At 46.4% G+C, this 15,681-nt stretch overlaps 1 protein-coding gene across 1 annotated transcript in view; it reads right to left on the reverse strand.

Annotated features, from left to right (window-relative positions):
* LOC143817705 (schlafen family member 9-like) overlaps positions 1–14,421 on the reverse strand; it is a 103,943-nt gene extending 89,522 nt beyond the window's left edge. The window contains exon 1 of the mRNA XM_077299191.1: positions 14,373–14,421. The gene's annotated coding sequence lies outside the window, so the exon portion shown is untranslated. The remainder of the gene's footprint in view (positions 1–14,372) is intronic.
* Between the last annotated feature and the right edge of the window lie 1,260 nt (positions 14,422–15,681).

Consider the following 15,681-nt stretch of genomic DNA (forward strand, 5'->3'; position numbering starts at 1 on the left):
TGGCCTCTTTTGCTAAATCCTGTTTTCTACCTGCGTGTGTCTAATCTTCTCCTTCTCACAGTCATTATTCGTGGGGGGCTGCCTATCCTTTGGGGGTCTGCTCTGAGGCAAGATAGCATTCCTATTTCCATCTATAGGGGTATTTAGTCCTCCGGCTGTGTCGAGGTGTCTAGGGTTTGTTAGGCACACCCCACGGCTACTTCTAGTTGCGGTGTTAGTTCAGGATTTGCGGTCAGTACAGGTTCCACCGACTCCAGAGAAAGTTTCATGCGGCTCAAAGGTCACCGGATCATAACAGGGTACTTGCCCTTCAACGCCTGAGGGATAGATATCTTTTTATTGGGTTTTTTCCACTCTCTTAATTAAATTCACGATATTATCATGGAAGGGAAAAAAATTTTACGCTTTTTCCCCTCCAAGTTGCTGAACATAGTGTCCTGAATTTGTGAAGGAAGAAATTAAGAAAGAATCTCCATTTTGTGCTTTTCGACTCCATTTTGTTGTTTTGATATAAATTGTTAGTAGGCTAAAGTTTACAGCTGTTATGAGACCTTGATTGTTGCAATCTAAACAGAATATGAGACTGAGGGTGTATTGTTCTATGAAGCTTTGATGCACAGACTGTTCCTGGATTCTTATAGGTTAAGAACTGTGAGCGTGTTCTTATGCTGATTGATAAGTCATACAGAATAAACGGGGGCCAGAGATCTGCTCGATCCCCCATACAGAGACACATGTCTCCGTCTGGTCATTTTCAGTTGCCGGCAACACCTTGTATATTAATTTGGAAATCACTGGGTTAACCGTGAAGGATCACTTTAGATCCTCCCTCAACAGTTGGCGCCCGAGAACGTGGGGCACCAAACAGGAACGCCTCTGCCCCCCGGAGGACAACAAGACAAAGGATCCTCGGACCGGACACAGGCACTGGAAAATTGGGACTGATCATCCCCCACAACAACCACGGTAAGTTGGCAGTTATACTGTCCAGACTGACCGTTTGGTGTGGTTTTCCTGTGTTTGTTGCTGCAAAGAGGATCTGAGGTTTGTCCCCGAAGGTGGGATGATTTTTGGGTGGAATCATATAGAGGTGTAGTTCCGTTGGGAGCCCAGTGCTCGAACCGTACCTCATAAGGGACGGACACCTTGGATTGACCAGTGATGTAATTCTCTTTATAGTCAAAATATCCTGAATTCCTGATCACTGTTAGAATCAGGCGCGGTGAGGTGATCGAAGATTGGGTAGGATGCGTAACTCAGGAATATATAGATATATATATGTGTATTTCCAGAGGTGTCCGGAGGGTTTAGTCTGAGACGCCCTCCTCCTTTCGCTGAGTACTGCGATTTTGGGTGTCCCAGCGGGGGGACAGGTAAACCCTAGTGGAATAGACTATACGGCCGCTCTAGTACTATGCACGACTAAGTAAGGGTATTTAGCTCTAAAGGAGAATCAATTTCCGTGGAAGAAAAAGATTTTAAATTGTGTGATGAATTTGATATTGTTAGCTCAAAGATGGGGAAAGAAATCTGTCAGGAATGCAGGGAAAATATTCTCAATTATTGTTTTTTCCTAAGGTGTTCTGGTATGTGAATTGTGCGATGAAGATTTTGTAGAAATTAATTAAGTCTGAGAACTGCTGTATTCCGTTTCTGTGTTTATCTCTAAAATATCCGATGGGAGGGGTCGAGCAGCTGCGCTGTTGCTTTCTCCCTTCTGCGCTGAGGAATGCTGTGATTTTCTTATCTATGCTGTTTCTGGTAGGGAGGGGGCACGCATGTGCCTGCGCTCTTGAGTTTCTCTGTATTTTCTTGGTGTAGATTACGCGCTGGTAGATCTGTGTTTTGTTTAAAGCGACAATATTGTTTTGAAGTACAAAGAAATATTGTAAATTGAAAGTGAAATCTAGTGTCTAGTTTTAGAAGGAAACTTGTAACCCTTAATCCCAAAGCACCAATATATACTGGGTGCTGGGTGGATTTGTGATGTATGCGGAGTTACTAATTCTCAGTGTAGAGAGGTCTGTTACAATTGTGGAGCGAGGAGATCCGGGGTTGTAGCCCCCACCTTTCCCTTGCTAAACGCTGACGGCACCTATTATCGGCCACCGCCAGCACCAGCTCCTGTTATGCCTAGTATTGTTAGTGGTTATGAGTATCCGCCCCCACCTACCTTAGTCACTCGGTCAGAGACAGGATATACAGAGGAGATAGAAGATTTCCAGGAAATGTATTCTAATGTTATTCCTGGACCCCACCGTCATGATGTGCTCTTTAGGATAGGGACAGGGGATCTCACAAACAACATGTTGGGGCCATAGTAAATACCGCAGATAACCAGCTCCGACATGCTGGAGGACTGGCTGCAATGACTTCACAGAAAGGTGGATCCATGATACAGGAAGAATCTAATTCATATATACAAACTTATGGCCAGGTAGAAACAGGACAGGTCGCAGCAACCAGAGCAGGACAGCTGCCATGTCAATATGTAATACATGCAGTGGGGCCACGGTATAATCCTACCAACATTCCCAGGTCCCAACAGTTGCTTACTGAGGCTGTCCAGAACGCAATCCTGTATGCCTGCTCCGTTCCTCCCGGTACGATGCCTCAACGTACAATGGCCATACCATTAATCTCTGCCGGTATCTTCCAATATTCCAGGAAGGATGCCGCCATGGTTATAGTATCAGCAATAGAGCGCTGTATACAGGAAAACCCCATAAAATTGGAGGAGGTCCGATTCAGGCAATACAATCTCTAACTATAACAGAGCCTCCTGCCCAGCTTCCGCAGCAGATGCCTCTTGTACCGTCACCTCCTCCCACCCCCGAGTCAGTAATATCAGAGTTTGAAGATGATGTGAAAACTACTCCTGACAGGCCAAAGTATACCCCCTTTTCTCCATCGCAGATAGACACCTTTTGTAACCAGTTACCCGATCCAGAAACCTCCCCTGCTAGAACCTCCTTCACAGATGTCACACAGGACAAGGGGGAGACTGCCGAGAAGTTTTATGGGCGTCTTATGGTAGTGTTTAAAGATTTGGGATTCTCATTGTAAAGTAAAGCCCATTCACAACTTTTTGTAGTAGCTTTAATGTCCGGCCTTAAATCTGAATTGAAAGAGGCAATAATGTCAGTTAAATCTGATATCGAGACTTCCACTCCAGATGATGCATTGAAAATAGTAAAGAGTTTTCAAAAGAATTTAGCCCAGCAGGAAAAGCAAGGGTTAAACCAGTAGCCACAGCAATTCCCGCTCCAAACACTGCTCTAGCCCCCTGTTGTGAACTCTATTTTTGGGCTCCCTCTAGTGGTCACAAGCGGTACTGTGTAGTGTTGTCTTTCTGCAGGTTGGCAGCATCAGCTGGTTCGTTATCCTTGGTTGGTTTCCCCATTTAGCTCACCTGGATACTCAGTTCCTTGCCTGCTCTCAATGTATTCAGTGCTCTTCAGATTCCTTGTGACTACCTTGCTCCCAGTCTCTCCAAGACAAGCTAAGTTTTTGTTTGTTTATTTTTTGATTATCAGCATTCATCATGTTTCTTGTCCAGCTTGCCAAAATGTGATTTCTTCGCTTGCTGGTTGCTCTAGGGGACTGAGTTTCTCCCCCACACCGTTAGTTGGTGCGGGGGTTCTTGAAATCTCAGTGTGGATATTTTGTAAGGGTTTTTTTACTGACCGCATAGACCCCTTTTCTATTTTCTGCTATCTAGTATTAGTGGGCCTCATTTGCTGAATCTGTTTTCACCCCTGTGTATGTGCCTTCCTCTTACCTCACCGTTATTTGTTGGGGCCTTCTATATCTTTGGGGATTATTTCTCTGGAGGCAAGTGAGGCCTTTCTTTCTCTCTAGGGGTAGTTAGTTCCTCAGGCTGGCTCGAGACGTCTAGGATTTTAGTCACGTTCACCGGCTACCTCTAGTGTGTTGGATAGGTTCAGATTTGCGGTCAGTCCAGTTTACCACCTCCCTAAGCTTGTCCTATGTTTTGTTACTTAGCTGGAGTATTTTGTGATCCTCAACCACTAAGGATCATAACAGCCCCCACTGCAGTACAAGGAAGTTCCTTATCAGTGGCCCACAGACTTCAGCTCCTGCCCTCCCCACCTTACACAAATCCAATATCTTTTTTAACCCTATGTCTGGGAATCTCACTCCCTCCCAAGCCCTCCATGTTAATTCTCAGATCAAGAGCTTGTTTTAATTAATTAGAGTAGATGACAGACCCAATAAATATACTCTTATAAAACCTATCCCCGTGGGACCCTTTCCCTGAAGTTACTGCTCAGTTCATAATCTCTCCTATATGTTCGGTAAATTTACTGGGGGCAGATTTATTATTACAGTTCTGCTCCAGAATATAATTCCAAGATGATGGTCAGATGTTCCTTACGTTATATAACCCCTATGCAGATGACTATAATGAGATGTGTATCCTACATGCTCTTCCTACGGTTATGATGGTCCTGATAGACCCAGATTCTCTCCCAATAATGCCAGTAGAACCAGTAAAAGTGTTTCTCAAACCTGGTGCCCCTTTTTCTAAAGTCCATCAATGCCCTTTGAAACATGATCAGGAGCAGTGCCTCAAGGGGCAAATACAAATGTTACTCGATAATGGTGCCCTGATGCCCTTGTTTCCCATTAAGAAAAAGACCCCACCCGGCCAACCCCCTGTGTACCGGCTGGTACAAGATCTACGGGCAGTTAATGCAGTTACTGTTCTGGAATCTCCGGTGCCTAATCCACATATTCTTTTGTCCCAGATACCTCAGGATGCTGCTTGGTTCACAGTTATCAACCTTGCCAATGCCTTCTTCAGCATTCCATTACACCCAGATTGCCAGTTTCTGTTTGCATTCACATATCAGGGATGACAATTGACGCGGACAGTTATGCCACAAGGGGCCCAAAATAGTCCCAATCAGTTTGCAAAAAAAAAAAAATATATAAATATGGGAGAGTGTTTTTTATCCTGGCAGTCAGAACACCCCTATGTCACGCTGTTTCAGTATGTGGCTGATCTTTTGTTGTGTGCACAAACAGAGCAGGAAGCCATTGTTGCCACTGTTAGCCTTCTCAAGTATCTGGCAGATCTGAACTGTCGGGTTTCGGCCTCGAAACTTCGGTTCTGCCTTGGTCAAGTGATATTTTTGGGTCACTGTCTCCTTCAGGGTGTCAGACACCTCTCAAAAGAAAGAAAAATAGCCATCAGCTCCCTTCCTTTTCCAAAAGATGAGACTGAACTCCAGCGTTTTCTTGGACTATGTATTTATTGTTGTCAGTAGATACCGGACGCATCCCGTATAATGCAACCTTTCTACAATGCCCTGAAAGACGGTTCAAGATATGCTGATGATTTGGCAGATTCCACCCGGATACGCTGTTACTACGGAAGATACTGTAGTGCACGGAGCTGCACTCCCTCCCTATCTGTCAGCACAAGAAGCAGAACTTCAGGCTCGGTCTACTGCATGTGTTCTGACCAAAGGCAGGTGGGCTAATATTTACACAGACTCACAGTATGCATTTGGTATTGCTCATGATTTCGGAGCCCTGTGGGCCAATCGAGGGTTTATTACCACCGCCGGGACTCCAGTGAAGAATGATGAAGCTGTTAAAACCCTCATGGACTCAATCAAATTACCTACCCAGGTGGCCATTATCAAAATTAAGGCGCACGGTCCTAGGAAAAGTCCACAGACTGTTGGTAACACCTTTGTGGATATGTAAGCAAAAGCTGCTGCTTTCCTACCCGTTGAACTGAACATACCAACTATGGTGACCACACGCTCTCAGCGTAAACAGTTACAAGAAACACTGACTCTACAGGAACCTGATGATCGACGACATACTGAGGTTTTCTGTCGGACCCCGCTTAATGACGATGCAGAGAATGTCCCCAAAAGGAAGAAGTGAAGCAGTGGAAGGCTGATGGAGCACGTATGGACAATGGTCTCTGGAAAAAGGATCAACTTGTGTGTCTCCCTAAGCAGATGTACCCTGCTATTGCCACGTGGGCATATGGCCCACACATCGAGGAAAAAAACCAGGCCCTAGCCCTGGTACAAAAATTCTACTGGGCTCCAGGTATTTCTACAGTCCTGACAGCACTCAATCGTGCATGTAATATCTGTCAGACCTGCAATCCTGATCAACTTCAACGTGTACCCCAGAAGTATCTTGCTAAGCCCGACTATCCTTTCCAAAGGCTCCAGGTGAATCATATCACGTTGCCTAAGTCTGGAAGGTATGAATATTGTCTGGTGGTTGTCGACATGTTCTCCAGTTGGCCAGAGGCATTCCCCGTTACCAACATGACTGCAAAGACTACAGCGAACAAACTGGTGATAGAAGTTATATGCAGATATGGTGTTCCAGAAGTCGTCGAAAGTGACCAAGGCCCGGCCTTTTCTTCTCATGTGTATCAGGAGGTTCTGACAATGCTTGGATCTACTGTAGCCCTCCATACTCTGTACCATCACAATCCAGTGGGAGAGTTGAGGGGCTGAATGGCACACTGAAGGGACAATTGACCAAAAAGATGCAGGAGACTACGGCTCCATGGCCAGAGCTCCTACCCATTGTACTGTACCACATTCGTACTACCCCTATTGCAAAACATGGCCTGTCCCCATATGAGATACTGTTTGGTGCTAGGCCCCCAGTTGCAAATTTCCAGTCTCAGTAGTTATCAGAAGAAACTGACCGTGCTGTTCAATATGTTATTCAGCTTAGTAAAAATCTTGCTAACACCTATGTTTTAGTTTCTTCTTCCCTTCCAGATTCAGCAGAAACCGATATTTGTTACAACTTAAAGTCTGGTGATTTTGTGGTCGCGAAAAGGCATGTCAGAAAACACGGACTAGAACCCTTGTATGACGGTCCCTACCAAGTCCTCCGTATCATTCCTATGTCAGTAAAGCTGGAAGGAAGGCCGACGTGGTTCCACGTATCGCACTGCAAGCTGGTCAAACAGACTAGTAGCAAATAAGGGGACATAATGTTTTGGTTTTTCGTATTTCCATATAATAATATTGGTAACTGCATGGGACAGCCTAAATTCCTCAATATCCTTGATAAGCTTGTCCAATATCATGAAAGATTAGTAGCACAGATGGGTATAGCCAATAAAATTGTCAGTTCTATTTTCATTTACCCTATGATTACACAAATGTGGGATACATTGGTTAGGGCCACAGATTTTCTAGATGATCAAATTTGGGATATATTGGATATATTTAATATACTACTGTTGCTGTCCAAAACCAACATATCATAGTCACTAATCAATATACTGTAGTACTGGATTACTTAACAGCAGCACAGGGTGGTATGTGTCAGGTTATTGGACCCGCTTGCTGTCATTACATAGATCCCAATAGCACTATGAAGTTAAAGTTAAAGGATATTCAAAGACTCAGATTAATATAATAAAGACAATGACCGTAATAAGGACAGTTGGTGGGAAGACACCTTCTCCTTTCTTAATGCAGCAAATTGGTTTAAGGGATTTGGGGAGCTGGATAGCTGGAATCTTGCAAAGTTTGTTACATATCGCTGCCTTTATCCTTGTTATGTATGTAATACTAAAACTTGTTTTTTTGGTGTATTTCTGTGTGTATTAGGAAATTCTGCACTAAGACAACTAATGATGAAACCAAAAGCGTTGCCACCCCTGCTCTTCTCTACACCGATTTCACAAAGTTACCTGATGAAGATGTTGAAGCCAAGCGCATGGCTATCTTCAAAAGATCCTCACTACTGGTATCAATAATTGTTATTTGTAAATTCTAGTATACAGGGGGGATGGGTACGCCGCAACAGCCATGGCTGGTAACAAGGCACCAGTGATGTGAAGACCAGTACCCCTCGAGCTTAGAGCTTGGGATAGTACCTCTGATGCTGGACATTAATTAACAAAATTTATCTAGGGGGGAATGTGAAGGAAGAAATTAAGAAAGAATCTCCATTTTGTGCTTTTCGACTCCATTTTGTTGTTTTGATATAAATTTTGTTAGTAGGCTAAAGTTTACAGCTGTTATGAGACCTTGATTGTTGCAATCTAAACAGAATATGAGACTGAGGGTGTATTGTTCTATGAAGCTTTGACGCACAGACTGTTCCTGCATTCTTATAGGTTAAGAACTGTGAGCGTGTTCTTATGCTGATTGATAAGTCATACAGAATAAACGGGGGCCAGAGATCTGCTCGATCCCCCATACAGAGACACATGTCTCCGTCTGGTCATTTTCAGTTGCCGGCAATACCTTGTATATTAATTTGGAAATCACTGGGTTAACCGTGAAGGATCACTTTAGATCCTCCCTCAACAAATTGATCGCGGCTCCCTAGGGGTTTCTACCCCCATAGTCGCCCTAACAAGTTTGAGTAATTTTCCGATATCTTCGGATTGAAAATAAGGGTGGCCATACTCCTCATCCGAGGAGTCCAGGTCTGAAGCATCAGAGGGCGTTAATTCTCCCAGTTCCTCTCCTGAATCTATGTCAGACCCTTGCACACTTGTTGGGGGGGGGGGGCGGGGTTCCCTTTGCTGTATGATATTTTAACTGCTCTTTAACAGTTGATTTGACTTCCTCCCGTATAATCGTTTTAATTATTTTGCAATAGGGAGGAAGACTCTTCTGCTACCGTTTTGTCAATGCAAGCAGCAGATTTTCTTGCTGTACAGTCTAGGGAGTGGTTCTTTGCATAGTGCACAGACCCTATTCTTCTGTTTGAAGGTGGCTTTCCTTCAATAAAAAACACAGTGTACAGGACATCAGAATATGTGATTCGCCTTACAAAGGCACTCACCCCTCCAGGACCCTGGGTACCCCGGTAGCTTGTGCCTCTTCACTCATTTTGGGCGCAGGCACCGTCGGTGTGTCAGGATCCGTCGCTGGCTCAGCCATTTTAGCAAGCAGTCCGCATGCTGTAAAGAACCAGCGTTTCCCTCTAGGCTGCTTCTATTATATAGCAGGAGCGGTATGCGAGCCTCTGGAACAACTTCCGCGCGGATCTTGTCCAGCACACCGGCTCCCTCTGCGTGTGACGTCACTCCCGTGCGACTGGAAGTCGTCACTGTAAGACTATTCCTACTGAGTGTTGGGGGACACTCGCTTGGCCGCGAAATTCAGCACACGGGTTTTTAAAACAAAACAGTCCATACGGTTTATTATGCCTCATAAACCATACCATGAGCAGTCCATTTACATACTGAACCAGGACCTCACTTTAAGTTTCAGGCCCTTATTCTGTGGCAACTAAACACGCTGGTCCTCACTGACCAGTTGCCGTGGGTTACCACACAGTTCATGTTACAAGCACCAATAGTTTCATGGAGGTACCTGCTCCTTCTGCTGACTCCTTGTCAGATCTCTCTCCTGGGGAAACCGCCTTACGGGGTTCACCAACTTGCCTGGCCGGCACACCTCAGTCAGTCCAGAGCCTCCGCCCCCTTTTGGGCAACCATCTCCATTTGGGGTCACCGCTCACTATTAGGGACACTCCCCACCCTGGGATACACCCCGTGAACTTCCCCACGGCACTCAGGCCCCAGTTCGCACAGTACACCCCTTTGTCTCTGGGCTTGTACTGGCCCTTTAAGAGTCAGCACAACTTGGAGGAAAAGGGAAGAGAAAAAAAATTAAAATTTTTTTTTTTCCTTCTTTTATATGTCACTACACCAGCTCCTGCTGGTACTGCCACAGCTCCCGCTGCAGTCACATACAACCAGCACCTCCGGCTGCCAACTACAAGCCACTGCAGCTCCGTCTGCTGTGGAACCTCTTGCTGGAACTTGCAGCTACGCCTCACAAGGCTCTACCGCCGACTTCGTGGACCCGCCAATCCACAGGACGCCGCTTGTCCCCTTCGTAACCCCGCCGAGTTACAGCCAGACGCTTGTCAGCTTCATAACCCCGCCGAGTTACAGCCAGACGCAATCTTCGCGGCCCCGCCGAGCCACAGCAATTAACTTCCATGTGTGCGTGCTGGATCGTTGCCCGCATCGAGCACCAAATGTAAGACTATTCCTACTGAGTGTGTTGGGGGACACTCGCTTGGCCGCGAAATTCAGCACACAGGCACGGGTTTTTAAAACAAAACAGTCCATACGGTTTATTATGCCTCATAAACCATACCATGAGCAGTCCATTTACATACTGAACCAGGACCTCACTTTAAGTTTCAGGCCCTTATTCTGTGGCAACTAAACACGCTGGTCCTCACTGACCAGTTGCCGTGGGTTACCACACAGTTCATGTTACAAGCACCAATAGTTTCATGGAGGTACCTTATGGGAGCTCCTGCTCCTTCTGCTGACTCCTTGTCAGACCTCTCTCCTGGGGAAACTGCCTTACGGGGTTCACCAACTTGCCTGGCCGGCACACCTCAGTCAGTCCAGAGCCACCGAAGGCCGGTAGCTTCCCCAACACCGATCATCCAGGTCCACAGTCTCTCAGGTGCTCCAAGAAGACTCCACTCACAGGAGCTTCTAACACAGACTGTCCAGGACCATGATCACACTGTGGTCTTCAGAACGTCCATCCCACCTGGGACCGTCCAACCACAGAGGCATGTGGCCTGTCTGGGTGCTATTCAGGACTTAGTCCAACACCACAGGCCACCAGGTCCAAACCATGTGCTTTCCAGGAAGCCTCCTCCCAGGTCTTCCAACACAGGCTTCCAGGACCTTGCACTTGGACCTAACAGATCCAAACACTGGAACCACACAGGAACCACGTGACCCACACCCTGGCCACATTATGTACCCGTAAGCACACCCACAGTAATGGATCACCTGGGCTGGTCACGTGATCCTGACATCACTGCAGGTCGATTCTCACGGCCTCAATACGACTCCGTGCACATACCGGGGAAACCATGCAGCGCCCCCTACCTGTTACAGGGGTCACTGCATCACATCACCTTACACTTCAGCGCCAGTGAAGGACACGCCCCTTAACCCCGAACCAGCCTGGGGGGGGGAATGAGGCGCGGCACACAGCAGCTCTTCACCCAGACAGCACCGTACGAGATGCCGCCGAATACGGCTGCCCCCACTGTGAACCTCAGCCTCCGGATTGGTAATCATCAGAGGAAGATCCCTCCGGAGGTAGGAGCTCTGCTGCAGGCATCCACCTGCAGGAACAGGAAACTAAAAAAAAAAGGAGAGAGGTGCCGCCCCATTCTTTTATCTCTGCTGCAGGTTTCCTGTTCCTTGGGGCGGATGCCATCTCTCACGTACGGTGCTGTCATGGTGAAGGGAAGAAAAGAAAAATAAACCAACAGTATACTCCCTGAGTCCGACATGGTCCTTATAACAAGTGTCTCACGACGAGGCCAGCTCTGCTACATCTGGATGCCTGACATCCAGACACAGCAGAGCCTGTAGATGAATGGTGGAGATAACTCTCCAGTGATCACCTACACTGCAGTGTTCTCACAATCAGCTGATCGAGAGAACCAGACTGGTGACCAGAGATAACCCCCGGTCACGTGCACGGCAGTTCTCATACTCACTTGCGCGAGACTGATGAGTCTCGCATGGCAATACCCAGCACTCAGGAGCGAAGCATGTATTCCTATGCAGCCGCACGCTCCGCTCCTGAGTGCTGGCAGCAGCGCCAGGTAATAACAAGTGAGACTCATCAGAGTCTCACGCAAGTGAGTATGAGCCCTAAGCTAAGTTATCGCGAGAACTGCAGTGAATGAGGAACTTCCGGCAGCGGGACAGGTAAGCCCGCATGTAAATTAGGAGACATGCGTAGCAAGCTGCATTTACTACACCATGTGACTAATCATTAGATGCGGTTTTACCGCATCTAATTATCTATGGGTAATTTACGGTGAGGCTCTTTGGTTACCATGCCTATTGATGTATTAGAGGCGTTAGCAGCCCTATTCTAGGGAACGTGCCGGTAATGCTGTCATCAGTGTGCCAGTACCTAATGATTTTAGACTAGCACTGTGCTCTTTATTTAACTGGCATTCTTTGACAGCAGTTATCTGCACATTTAGCAAATGGATATTCCACACAGCCACAACCTGTGGTATATAGAAACTCTTAGGCCGGGATCACACATACGCGAGATACGGCCAAGTCTCGCAGGTGAAAACCCAGCTCTGGCACTGGCACTTGGGAGCGGAGCGTGCAGCTCCATGTATTGCTGTGCGGCTGCACGCTCTGCTCTGGAGTGCCGGCGCCAGAGCTGGGTTTTCACCTGCGAGACTCGGCCGTATCTCACGTATATGTGATCCCGGCCTTAGCGGGATTTATATAGCTGTATATATAGCCATTTATGTGCATTATGATGATTCAATATTGTTGTTGTCCTTATTTGACATTTGGGCCACTAGCATAATACATTTTTGTAACCTATTGCTTGTATGTATATTTTTTGTTCGCTGAAATATGGCGGCCTTGAGTAGAAAGTTTACATTATTCACTTCAATGTACTAAGGTTATTTTATACAGTGGTGGCATTTTTTACCTGCTACTTAGAGCGGAGGGATTAGCTATGTATAGAGATATTGATGCGATATACAGGGGTGTACTACCCAGTTAGGTGGTTGAACTTTTCAATTGTATCTTCATTTTTTACTCTATTTAGACTTGTTGATAAAATTTGATTGGGTTTTATATTTGGCTGCTTTGTTCTGTTTGAATTGTGTGTTGCTTTAAGAAGCGCCTCTGTTTAAGCCTTTTTTTCGTAGATTTATATAGCAATTTGCTCAGCCAACATGCTCTATAAGATGGTGCCTGCAGATTAGTGCTGTGGAGTCATTGTCCATTTTTTTTGGAGTCAGAATAAAATGGGCTGCCTCTGACTCAAATATATAATACATTGGGTTCCGTAGTTCAGTGCAGGATGTGCTGTAAATGTTTTCAAAACAATTTGGGAAAGTTCTGAAATATCCTATAAATGTCTGTTCTGTATCTAAGGATCTCGGCTTTTAGTAGAGATGAATCTGTGCTGCACTTTATGTACATGCTCAGTAGTGAGGCAGCTCTGTGGAGTCAGGGAAATTGAGGAGTTGGAGGTTTTTCTTACCAACCCCACAGTCCTGTTGCAGATTAGACTGCATTTTCATGGTGATAGGTTCCCTTTAGCTCTTGCTCAAAATGCGTACATCTGGTGTCTAACAGCCTCTTGTCGTAGATACAGGATCTGTTCTATTACCTCCCTGCGTATACAGATGTGCAACCACAGTGACCTATAGGGAAGGCACCCCCCAGCGAAATAGCTCTGGGACACAGAATATTTCACACCTCACCTAAGCCATCACATGCCCTCATCCCCCAATGTGATCGCTCAACTGCTTGACAATGTTAATAGAGTTGGTGCGAATCGATCTGTCCATCAGCCGTGTCAGTAATCTGTGGTCACTGGTTGGAAGCTCTGACAACCGTTTTCTACCGGATGGCTTCTGTGGCTCTTCCTTTGATTAGCCAACCGCTGTAATGAGGTCACGCCAGACCGGCTCTCAGTGCTCCCGTTCAGTGGGTACAGATCACCGATAGGGCCACTGTGCTGGGTACTACAACTCTATTTGTCACCCATGTCATACGTGACAAAGCACTACACATATTACCCTCTTCTACAGCACGTTTCTGTCTCATTATTCCAGGTAAGCTAATGGCCCACTCACACTGGCTGATCTCAGGACAGTAATGAGCTCCCCATGACAACATAGAAGTCGTTCAGTGTACGTCTACTGATCGCTCACACAGGCCGATGACCGATAGGGTCAGACCGTTGGCCAATACGATTCTTCTGTAACCATATACAGGACCGTGCATTCAGCAGCATGTCTCCTGTATCTGATTAAGTGTGTAAAAGTGTAGAATGGTTGCTGCCATGTTTATGCCAGCAGCTAACCAGGAACGAGTGCTACCACTCCTTACTATTTGTGGCTCAGGGAAAGTGCCATCAGTTGGAGACACATCAGCCTCCTGGTTCTTATCCCTGTGCAGGAAGCTATACTCTGTGCGGACAGTAGGGGGCGCACAGTCAGAGCCTGAAGCAGCAGGTGATCAGAGACGTCAGTGCGGTCCTGGCAGACATCCAGATAATGCACACCCTACAGAAAGAAAACCGAAAGTAGCTGGGCGCAGGCAGGAGGCAAAAAGTGCGGGAAAACCCGGTCACAGCGCCGACACCAGCTGAGGCCCAGTGTATTGTGAGACTGGTGCGGAAAAGCAATGGTGGCTGGAAGTAATGGAGAAAGAGTGACCTGCACATTGTAAGGGGGGCACCCAGCACAGAGGGAGATGCGACAGTCCTGGCCCCTCCAACACGCACGGTCACACAGAAGCAGTCTCTATGCAGTGGCGGAGACATGGCGCACATGCGACTTACCAACAGACCACAGGAGCTCTTCTAGTCTTCTCTTCTGCATCTGCATTCTGCACTCTGCAGGGGTCGGGGTTTGTTTTTGTAGTTGAATTTTCCGCCTACGTGACGTAAAACAAGTGGGTGGAGTCAGTGGGACGTCCGGAAGGGAAGGTTACGAGAGCGGTTTGCCTTGCAGCGGACGGGGCACGCGCGGACGGGGCACGCGCGGACGGGGCACGCGCGGACGGGGCACGCGCGGACGGGGCACGCGCGGACGGGGCACGCGCGGACGGGGCACGCGCATTCTACTGTTTGGTTAGGAGTGGGACGCTTTTTCATATCGTGGCGATGGCTTCTGCTGAGTTCTGCTCCACTCCAGGGGACTCACGGGTCTCCCCCCCATATGTGGTTATAGGGGATTTTTTGGACTTTCTTACCCCACCCCCTACTTTTTCAAGAAAACAAAACTTCTTTTATTAGTCCGTCGACATGGTCATACGAAAGCTTGTTTTTTATGTGACAAATTGTAGCTATGAATGACCACATTTATTTTACCACATAATGTACAAAACATGGGAAAAAATCCAAGCTGGCAAAAAATGGTGAAAAAATTGCAATTCTGCCATTGCTTTTTTTGTGTCTACAGGATTCCTAGTGTAGTAAAAAACGACCAGGAAATAGAAGTCTCCGGGCAGTGTTGCTATGGCAATACCAAACTTGCATATATTTTGTGTTCAGTTGCGTTAAAAAAATAAAAAAAAATGTAACTAAAAATGTGGTTTGGTTTGCTGTCTGATACTTGTTTTTTTCTTTCTTGTTTTTTTTTAACTTTTTTGTAATACCAATTTAGGGTACATCAGTGTTTGGATGAGATTTATTATATCTTTCCCATGGTCCAGAGTTCCCCGCAGTTCAGGCTGTGAGTAGCACCACCTCAGTGACATCACCACTAGACACTGAAGTTCCGCTCACAGCATCTCATTCACCAGTGTTTTTCAGCCGGGACGGTCGCATCTTGGCACCGTCCTGGTTGAAAAAGTCTATGCCCCAGATATGGATTGTGTCATGGGACACAACAACAGGTATGGGTATATTGTTGGTTTGTTGTTTTACTTTTATTACAGGAGATCGAGGGCGTCACAGGAATTAGATGAGGTCGTAAGCAAGGTTTAATTAAGAATAATAAAGGAGTGTGCGTTTCTTTCAAATAAAGGACTTTATTCTGGCTGTGTCTTTACCATATAAATATAGGATTAGTAATGGATAGGTGTCTTATAGAGGCTTCGCCATTACTAACTTAGGGGCTTGAGCTTGATGTCACCTGATAGTGACA

The sequence above is a fragment of the Ranitomeya variabilis genome, chromosome 3 (genome assembly GCF_051348905.1).
Source record: "Ranitomeya variabilis isolate aRanVar5 chromosome 3, aRanVar5.hap1, whole genome shotgun sequence".
NCBI classification, from domain to species: domain Eukaryota; kingdom Metazoa; phylum Chordata; class Amphibia; order Anura; family Dendrobatidae; genus Ranitomeya; species Ranitomeya variabilis.